Raw genomic sequence first — 10928 nt, 5'->3', positions numbered from 1 at the left:
CGGAGCACGACGTTGATGAGGACGGGGACTACGATGAGATTAGGATGTCTCAGCTTGGTGATGCACCATTTCCTACACAGTTCGATGAATAGGTACTTGAAACAACCATTTACCATATACGTCATAATTACTTGAACATTATAAGTAACGATGCCTATATTGTAATTGCAGGGTCCTAGTTACACTCAGCAGTACCGCCAGGTGTACCGCCAGTGAGACCGTACCAATGTTGGGTTCACCCCTAATGTGTTGCCTTCACGTTCGAAGAGGTAGCGACGTCGGGGGTACCCATATACTCCTGGGTCGTAGGAGTTCTTTAGGATGACATGTCGAGTAATGTTGAACTTATGTATTGATGAACTTGTGTCGTAGTTATGACTTGCTGAACTTATGCCGAACAGAGGTCTTGTCGAACTTGCAATGAACTTGGGACGTGTATAAGTTAGTATTGTCTCATGCACTTAACCTTCCTGCTGACCTATTCGTTAAACCGACATGACGAAATAACTTGGCTCATGTGATAACATAACATAAGTGCCTTGTTTCATTTGCTGCCGCTTTGATCGCCACGCCATGTCTGGGGGCACCAAACTAAAAGAAATATGTGTGCCATGTCTCATGGGTAAAGTTTTATGAGATAACACAATGTCTGTTACAAAAGTTAAACAGTATTTGTTACATAGGTACAATACATAAATAGTTCAAATAAAACACAATGCAGCACCGAGAAAGTTCTACTACAATACAAATACCAAATCTAAAACATTGAACTAGCACACCGATATCAATCCTCAGTCTGAAACATACTGAGTCAGCAACTCGTCATTTGAGTACCAGTCCTCTACCACAACCTCATTGTTGTGGCTAAGCTCACCTGCATTGCCCTGATCTGCCTATCGCTTGTAGTAAGCTGTGTCCGCTTCACCTGCGGCCTCTGCGGCCTGAGTCAAGAACGTGTCCTCCATCTGGCTCATGTGGCTAGGCTCACCTGCATTGCCTTGATCTATCTGTCACCTGTAGTAAGCGGCCTCCACTTCATCTGCTAGAGCGATGAGCTCGCTCATCCTACCAGTCTTGTCCTCAGCATCCTCCTCCTGCAAGCCCGCCTCAGCAAGAGTGATGAGATCGCTCAACTGGGCAGTGCCATCCTCATCCTCGTTCTCATCATCGGCCAACACAATCGGAGATTGGACGGTGTGACCAACTCGCGTTCTGTGCTCATCTAACTTCTTTTCCTCATACCTTGCATGGGCCACCTCTGCGGCATGGTCCTCGTTGCATCCAATCCCTTCATGTATAAAATGCAACTAGTTAGCAACACGATTATATTACATTTAAAATCAGGCAACGAAAATAAAAAGGCTTTCAAGCATTCACTAGCACACAATGCAACAACATGGTCATTCAAGACCTGCATATGTACTCTTGTCTCCTCCCTTGCCTCCTTCCTTGCCCTCTCCTCCTCTAACGCCATCTGTCTCTCTAATCCTCATTTGTCAAGCCCAACATCGATCGGGTTACGAATACCACGCTGTCTAGCAAACTCACGCATCTTACTTTTGTGATGTTTAACGAATAGGTTGACATAGTCAGGTCCATATCCCTCTTCCGTGCAATTACTTTTCTCCCCTTAAGTTCATCCAAGAACTTAGCTTGACCATCATAACATTCCCACCTGTATTTCCTAGTGCTCTGTTCAAACGAAAAATTATATCATATATGTCTTAGCAAAAGAAATAAAATACGATTTCATGTTTACCACAAAAATAACCAACCTCATTATAGTCAACCATATGGCCGCAATAATAGCATATTCCAAGCTCCAAAGGGACTAGACCATAGTTGGATTTAACACCACATTCACACTTGACTGGAAGTGCTTTGTAAATTAACCTTTCTTTCTTCTTTTTCTTTGCCTTTGGTGGTTCCGGCCATTGATTCTTAGGACCGTAGAGCCATTCATTGAAACGACACTTCGTAAATCCATAATGCTACAAGAGAATACATTAGTACAAGCACACATATAGAGATAAACATTTAAACAGATATACTTTCCACTTACTTCGTGTTTGTTCAGACACACAAACTCCAATGTTTTCTCAGGGTTTATCACAGCTCGATCTCTGTATTCGCACAGAGGAGGTTTCTCGAGTCGTCTAACTGCGGCTAGGTGATTCTCCTTAGCCGTCATTGGCGGGGGGTTAGGGGGGTGGAACCCACCGCTGGAAGTGCTCACGTGGATGTCTCCATCTACACCAATCGTCGAAAAGGAGGTACCTAGGGTCAAACTTGTCTGCACCGTCGATCCACTGAAAGAAAAAACACCTCTCATGGACCTACACAACAAGATTCCAACAAAATATTAGTAGCCTACTTACACAAATGAAGAAAAAAGATAGTGGAAACAATTACTTACATTAAAATGACTGCATGTATAGAAGCAACGCGCCGCTGTGTCTAGATGTCTCGATTGAAACACATCGGCCGGAAAACCACAGTTACAGTTAGGGATAGGGAGGTCAGGAGGGACGGGGGCATCTTTGCTAGACGCGTCGGGGTATAATTCTCGAGGACGACCCCGTTTTTGCCAAAACTCCTCCTGATACATTTCTTGCATCTGACAAAACGGTTGTAATTTAACCAACAAAAATCAAAACATCATAAATTAATGTCAATGAGAACCATTTGCATTACAATAAATAAAATATAACCTACACTTTGGTGCAAACTCTATCTTAGATGCAAACATGAAAACTATATAAAAACTATACTTTGATCAGTAAAAAATAAAATTTGGTACATCAACAGTGTGTCCATATATTTATTCACATATAAAAGTTGAGATGCAAACTCAAACAAGAAAAATTCTTATAAAAATTGACCTTAGAATACATGGTAATCATAATTCTAACTAACCAATTAACTTTAACATTGGTAATCATAATCATTCAATCTAATGTTCTAACGAACTCATATTTTCCTCCATACCCTAACTACTCATTCAAATCCTTCGATCCACCGTTGAAGCCGAGGAGGAGCTTCATTACCTTGACAAGGCCGAGGAGGAGCTTCATTACCTTGACAAGGCCGAGGAGGAGCTTTCGAGAAGGTAGAGAGGGGGCCAGCAAGGGAGGGTGCGACCAGCGGCTGCCGGCGGCGGGCGCGGGCGAAGGGCACAGGCGTCTGGCGGTGGCAGGAGTGTGAAAGGAAAAGAAAGGAATGGAGAGAGAAAGCCGCGTCGCGGGCCTGCCACGCCATGATCTGTGGCGCGGCAGGCCCGCCGCGCCGTGATCTGTGGCGCGGCAGAGTTGGGCCACATCATTGGTCGCTGCCACGGTGACAGTCTGGCCGCGCCGCCATACATGACGCGATAGAGTGGTGTGGCCGTGCCATGTCATTTGACGCGTCCAAAAGTGTTAGTTTTGAAGAAAAAAATAGTGTCAGTTTTAAAAATAGTTTAAAATTTTGTTAAAAATAAAAAAAAATTCCCAGGAGAAACTCTTCGGCAATCTCTGACGACGGTGCCACGCACGCCTGGAGCAGATCCGGCTCTCCTCAGCGTCGTTGGAGAGGGCAGACTCTACATATCCGGAGATGTGGCTTCGCGCCAGGGACATCCTCTACAAAGTCTTCAGCATGGCACTACGCACCCTTCTCTCGGGTGCCTGGGTATGGGTGGTGACGTTCAGCATCTGTTCCCCCAGCACCCAGCCAATAGAGCCAAGATTAACATCACCAAACCAGCTAAGGATAAACTGTTTGTTCCCATCTCTGATACAAGGTCCCAATCATAGTTTTCATTCATTATGAGAAAGTTCAGAGAATCTACACCTATTGCGCTGCCTTCTTTCACAATGCGGATGACTGTCCAATTAGAACCTGCAAAGTTCTTCCAGGACGTCAACTGACAACACCCCAATTTCTTTTGAGATATTTGGGCCTTGTTTAGATCACCTCCAAATTCCAAGTTTTTTCACTCTCTCTCCATCACATTAATTTTTGGACGCATGCATGGAGCATTAAATATAGGTAAAAAAAATAACTAATTGCACAGTTTAGTTGTAAATCATGAGACGAATCTTTTGAACCTAGTTAGTCCATGATCAGACAAAATTTGTCAAATACAAACGAAATGTGCTACAGTATTCAGATTGCAAAAATTTACAATCTAAACGAGGCCTTGGTGCTTGGATGACCCAATTATCTGCAATCCCAATGGACTATGTCGACAGGCAGATCACATCGGCTATTACTGAAGCCAGTCAGCCATTGCCTCTATTGAGCAGGCTCATGTAAGGCTAGGCTCTGTAAGTGCATGTGGTAATCGCTAACGGGCCCAAAAAGGCAAAGGCGAGGTGAGAGAGCGCCCCTGCTGGCGATGGCGGAACCCGCCCCCGCCGCCCCGATGCCGCCCCAGATCCTCCGCCGCGGCGAGCCCATCCCGCAGATCCACCCCATCCCGGTCACCCCCAACAGCTCCGGCGTGCCTCTGTACAGCGACGAATCTGAGAGCAGCCCCGCTTCGCGAGATCGAAGCGCACCTCCAGTTGAGACCCCACCGCCGCCGCCACCGATCCACACACGCCGGCCGGCGTTGGATGACGACCTGCTGATCCAGCCACGCCGGATTCTGGCATCCTGCAGCCCTCCTACACGGACATCGTCAAGCGGCACAAGTCTACAGTTATGAAGGCGCACCTACCCCGTCAACCAACGGCTCGCACCCTCCAGTCCGCCATTACTACGCCGAGGGGATGCACTTACTACGGGCGTGGCTTCGCTGACGAGCCGTCTCGTCGGCTCCGCACGGACGGCGCCCCCCGAGGCCACCATGACGACCCGTCACCTCGCCGCGCGGCGCTGCACCGGCAGCCTACTTCCCCTACAACGCGCGCCTTCAATTCGGCTGAAGCAGAGTGGTTCGAGGCCAGGGTGAAGCACCGGTGGCGCAAGCTGCAACAAGGGTCAACTACTGAAGCCCTGCAACGCCACAGGCCGTCAAATCGTGCATCGCGTCCTCTTCGTGGCCAGCTGCGCGCTGAGGCTGCAATTACATCGCCTGCGCTCCGCGCTTTTCGCCTCAAAACCGAAGGAAAGTGTTTCAAGTGCCTCTCCTCTGACCACTGTGCCGCATCCTGCCGAGACCCCATCCGCTGCTTCCGCTGTCTTGGGCTTGGCCATCGAGAGAGTGATTGCAGGCGATTTGGCACCCAACGCTCGAGCATAGCTGCGCGGCGCGCCTGCAAGGAGGACCTCCCCCCGCCGCCACCGTCGCTGCGCGTGGGACAAGCTGCTATGGCGAGGCTCGGAGACCCAGAGACGAGGCCTGATGAGGACGAATGCCTCATCCCAACCTCATTTGCCACTGAGGCAAGCCGGCGAGAGTGGGAGGAAACTGTTGCTGTCTCCTGGGCCATGTCCGGGCCACCCAACACCGGTCCCAGGGAGGTGGAGGCGGCCATCCGTGACGAGTTCCGCCTCCGGCAAGGCAAGGTGGTCGTCACCAGGCATTACCCTCAGGCGTTCCTCATCAAGTTCCACCATCGTCATCATTGTAGCAGGGCCCTGCAGCAGGCCTTCGCCAAGCGCCATGGCATCGACATTCACTTTGTCAAGTGGCGCAGCCTCGCCAACTGCTTAGGTGTGTCACTCCTCTTCCGTGTCAAGCTCTGCCTCGATGGTGTGCCCAGACATGCCTGGGATGATGGCATCGTTGAGCGCATCATTGGGAGACGCTGTGCACGGGAGTCCATCGACACCGACCTGCTCCACCTAGCTGAGACAAAAACCATTGATCTCTGGGCCTGGACAGCGAACCCGAGCCTAATCCCCAAGAAAATTTGGCTCACCTTCACCAACCGCGCCAAAGATGCCAAGCCTCAGTCAATCCTAATGACTGAGACGCCGCCGGAGCACTGGCAACAAGGCACCAGGCATGCTGTCATCATCCACCTGGAAGAAATCCATGACTACACCGCCTCCACCATCGACAACAAAGGCAACATCTCCCCAGGTAAAAGACGTCTCCCTAAATGGCACCTGGGTGTTGTTGACAGAGCGCAGGTTCCTGCTCGTGCTTTTGAGGAGTTCCCGCACCACCCACCACCACCTAGGCGCACCGACAAGGAGGAGCCGCGCACCAGGCGGCCTGATAGCAGGTCCTCTAAGGGGACAAAGGGGCGCTACAACAACGACCACCCCGACTTCTACAAGGGCCGTGGCAAGCGCCACGACAACGACGACGACTACGACACTTATGGCCGGGGTGGCCGAGATGACCCTGGCAGGTATGGCCGGGCTGTTCACAGCGGTGCTGGTGGCTACCGTGAACGCGACCGCTCCCCTCCACATCGCCTTTGGGCACAGGGCAGCAGGCATGAAGGTCGACAAAGGGCTCCCGACGCCCTCGAGCATGCTGTGGTGCAACCAACTGAGTTCCTGCTGCCGGCTCAGCTTCCTCAAGTAAGTGTCTTGCAGGTGACTGAAGAGGCTGAGCTGCAGCGCCTCTTCAAAGCCCACGCCATGGCCCTCCAAGGTGCTATGCAGCGCATTGTGGACCGGGCGGGCGTCCAGCACACCGGAGAGATGGCCTCCTTGCTGAAGTCTCTCATGCAAGACTACATCGACAAAGCTTCGGCGCTAGCTGAGGGGCTTGGGCTGCTTCAAGGCCCCCCAGAAGCTGATATGCTGGACCTACAGGAGGCAGGGAATGAAGCCAGGTCCAAGCGGCCCCCCCAGCTAGCTCCGACAGGCCGAGCTCTTCACGCCACGGTCCCAGTGCGTGACATCTTCGACCGCATCCTCAACACGCTCCCACCGAATGCAGCAGTGGAAGACAACTCCATTGCTGCGGTCGAGAAAGCATTGGCCCGCATCGAGCTCGCTGTAGTGGAGAGCCCCACAATTCAGGGTGACGATGGTGTCGCGACACTCTTCAGCAAGCCGATGGCGCCACTGCTCCAACAACCACAGCACACAGCTGCTGCTATGCCAACACCGGCCTCTGGCGGGGCTAGGCGCCGCAGACACCGGCGTGCCTTCGACATGTCTGCGGTACGGTGAAGTGCTCGCCTGGCCAATGCTCGCCCCATGTCCCAGATGCAGCGTGCTCAGAGAAACCTTTGCCGAAAACTTGGTCTCCTGCATGATGATCTTGAACCTGTGGAAACCGCTTTGCATGACTACATCGCCATGTTCAATGGCCCGCTGCCGACGGACATCATTGCCGCGCTGACGGAGATGTTCAACCTAGGCACCGAAGAGCCAAATGAAGTTGATGATGCGCTGCTTCACATGGTGGGCGAGGGAGTCAAAGAACTCCGTGACGCAGCCATCCTGACTGCAGCAGCCTGACGGTCATTGCAGACTGCACAACTTGCGTCCTAACGCTTAATATGTATCAAGCTACATTGTATCAGAATTTGTACCAGTACTTCGCACATTCCACCGTCGTCGTTCAGGCTGTAGGTCTGATTGCAGACTTGTCGGGCCACCATGATTTGTGTACGCCAAAGACTATTTTTAGTATGCTTCAACTTTGCTTCTCAACCACGGGTGATGCTTCTAGAGTTGTTTTATTGCTCCTGAATGCCTGGAGATGTAGATCAGTCTTCAGCGATCTTTCTCCAATCCTACGAATGTTCCTGCAGGCTGCAATCATGCAGCAATTTGAGGAGTTCACCACCCCTCCATGAGTGCACACAGCATTGATCTCTTGTCTTGGAATGTTCGAGGCCTAAATCAGCAAGCTCGAAGAGACACCGTCCACCAATTAATAGCAGTGACGTCATGCAACATTGCATGCCTACAAGAAACCAAGCTATCCCAAATCTATCAATATGATGCTTCGTACCTTGGTGGCCATCGCCTGAGTCAGTTTGCTTACAAGCTGGCATCAGGGCCTTCTCAAACCCGTGGGGGCATCATCATACTATGGAACGAATGTCGTGTAAGCTGCACTGACATCACCATCGGAGAATTCCACGTCTCGGCGAACGTTCAGCTAAAAAACTCGGATGCCAGCTTCCTGCTTACAGTGGTGTACGGACCATCGCGTCGTAGTGCAGACAAGCTACGCTTTCTTGATGAATTAAAAGCGCTAAAGCCAGCGCCAAGCATGCGGTGGCTCATCACGGGCGATTTCAACCTCATCTATAGAGCTGCAGACAAAAACAACAGGAACCTAAGCCCACGCCTAATGCGCCACTTCCGTGAGGCGCTAGATGAGTGTGATCTGTCTGAAATTAGCCTTCAGAATAGGAAATTCACTTGGAGCAATGAGAGGCAACGACCCACAATGTCAAGACTCGACCACTTTTTCTGTAACGCAGAATGGGACGCTACCTTCAGCAACCACATCCTGAATGCGTTGTCAACATCACTCTCCGACCATTGCCCTCTGCTGCTATCCAACCAATCGGGACCTAGAAGGCCAAGTTCGTTCAAGTTTGAAAATTATTAGGTCAAACTCCCAGGATTCAAAGATGTAGTCAGGACTGCATGGGATACTCCAACGGACCACCATGAGCCGTTTCATGTCCTGTGCCACAAACTGCATTCTACTTCGCAAAAACTGAAAGCATGGAGCAAGGAAATCAATTATGACGCCAAAAAACTTTTCTTCATGGCGCAAGAGATCATCCTAAGGCTCGATATCGCCCAAGAAAATAGAAGTCTCACGGCTGCTGAGCTGCTTCTACGGGCTAAGCTCAAGAAAAGAATTTTGGGGCTAGCAGTGATCAAAAGAGCTAGATGTAAACAAGCATCGAGACTGTCATCCATCAAGCTGGGCGATGCTAACACAAAATATTTTCACCGTAAAGTAAATGCGAGGAGAAGGAAAAACCACATCCAAAGATTGTGACACGGCCATGGCTGGGCAATAAACCATGATGACAAAGCTTCTGTAATACAGGACCATTTCTCAAAATTCATGGGACACCCTCCAGCACGGCAGCACGACATCAACTGGGATGAGCTGAACCTGCCATCCCATGATCTTAGTGGACTGGACGCAACATTTACTGAAGAGGAGATAAAACATGCTATCCACCAAATGCCGTTTGACAAAGCACCAGGGCCAGATGGATACACTGGCGCCTTCTTCAGATCATGCTGGGACATCGCCAAGGTTGATATTGTCAATGCGGCGAATGCCTTCCATTCACTACGGACAAACAGTCTTGCACTCCTCAACTCAGCCAACGTGGTTTTGATTCCCAAAAAGGATGGTGCTGAAGCTATTACAGACTTCCGACCTATCAGCCTGATTCATTCCTTTGCCAAAATAATCGCCAAGGTACTTGCATTACGGCTAGCGCCCCATATGAGTTCCATTGTCTCCCCAACGCAAAGTGCTTTCATCAAAAGACGAAGCATCCATGACAACTACATGGCCGTCCGCAATGCAATAAGATGCTACCACAATTCTAAGCTGCCAACAATATTCCTCAAGCTCGACATCGCCAAAGCATTTGATTCAGTCAGATGGGAATATCTCCACACTCTGTTGAATAAGCTTGGATTTCCTAGTCGATGGCAAGACTAGATCGCTGCACTTCTCTTCACCTCTTCGACGAGGTTTCTATTGAATGGCATCCCAAATGCGCCTATCAAACATGGCAGAGGGCTTTGTCAAGGCGATCCGTTGTCACCTCTATTGTTTGTCATAGCAATGGATCCACTGCAAAAATTGCTTGATCTAGCAACCGAAAAAGGACATTTGTCCAGGCTGAGGGGAAGAACAACTCAAATTAGAGCTTCAATGTATGCTGACGACACGGCCATTTTTGTCAAGCCAACAAGGGAAGACATCTTAGCCATGGCCGAGCTCCTAACCTTGTTTGGCGAGGCTTCAGGACTGAAAACCAACTTTCATAAATCCACAATCATCCCTATACGGTGTGAAGGGTTAAATCTAAATGAAATCCTTGCTGGCTCTCAAACGGAAATTTCATGCTTCCCAACCAAATACCTAGGCCTACCGTTAACGCATCAGCGCCTAAGGCGTGTGGACTTCTAGCCTATGGTAGACAAAATGGTCAGCAAGCTCACTGCTTGGAATGGGCGCCAAATTAACCCAGCAGGTCGCTCGACTCTGGTTAAAGCGGTCCTTACTTCGCAAGCAGTCTACTTCCTCACATCCCTCCGTGCACCAAAAGAGACAATCAAGGACATCGATCGGCAGAGGAAGAGGTTCCTGTGGGTAGGCGTCGAGACGCTAACAGGAGGAAAATGCAAGGTCAATTGGCCGAGGTCAGCTAGACCCAAATATTTTGGAGGCTTGGGCATCCTCCATCTAGGGAAGTTTGCAAGGGCATTAAGATTGAGATGGCTATGGTGACAATGGTCAGCAAGTTCTGATGGTAGTCTTGGGGATGAAACCCCATGTAACACGACCGATCAGCTCCTTTTTGCGGCATCCACAACTTTAACAATAGGAGACAGAAAAAGAGCATTGTTCTGGTCGAGTGCATGGCTAGACGGTCAGCGGCCATGCGACGTAGCGCCGCACCTCTTTGCCATCTCCAGAAGGAAAAATAGAACTCTGCAATAGGCACTCCTTGATAATAATTGGATTCGCGACATCAACCTTCAGCATCATAGTTTCTCTGCCCAGCACTTAGCTGAATACACACATCTATGGCAAGCAACTAGGCGCATAATTCTAAGAACGGGCATGCCAGATAACCTTTCCTGGAAATTTGAGGAAAATGGTGAATACACAACATCCTCTGCTTACCATGCCCAGTTTATTGGTGCAACCAAAAACAACTTTGAGGCACTCATTTAGTTTATTGGTGCAACCAAAAACAACTTTGAGGCACTCATGTGGAAACCTTGGGCACCGCCTAAATGCAAATTCTTCAGTTGGCTTGCGATTCAAAATCGAGTTTGGATTGATGATAGATTGGAAGCTCGGAGGTGGC

The 10928-nt window shown here is 49.8% G+C and overlaps 1 pseudogene; it reads left to right on the top strand.

Moving 5' to 3' along the window:
* Positions 1 to 4378: 4378 nt before the first annotated feature.
* On the top strand, positions 4379 to 7353 carry LOC136460085 (uncharacterized; annotated as a pseudogene).
* Positions 7354 to 10928: the final 3575 nt, after the last annotated feature.

The sequence above is a fragment of the Miscanthus floridulus genome, chromosome 1, assembly GCF_019320115.1.
Source record: "Miscanthus floridulus cultivar M001 chromosome 1, ASM1932011v1, whole genome shotgun sequence".
In the NCBI taxonomy this organism is placed as follows: Eukaryota; Viridiplantae; Streptophyta; class Magnoliopsida; order Poales; family Poaceae; genus Miscanthus; species Miscanthus floridulus.
The sequence above is the reverse complement of the archived record's forward strand: the minus strand, read 5'-3'. Positions and strand labels throughout refer to the sequence as shown.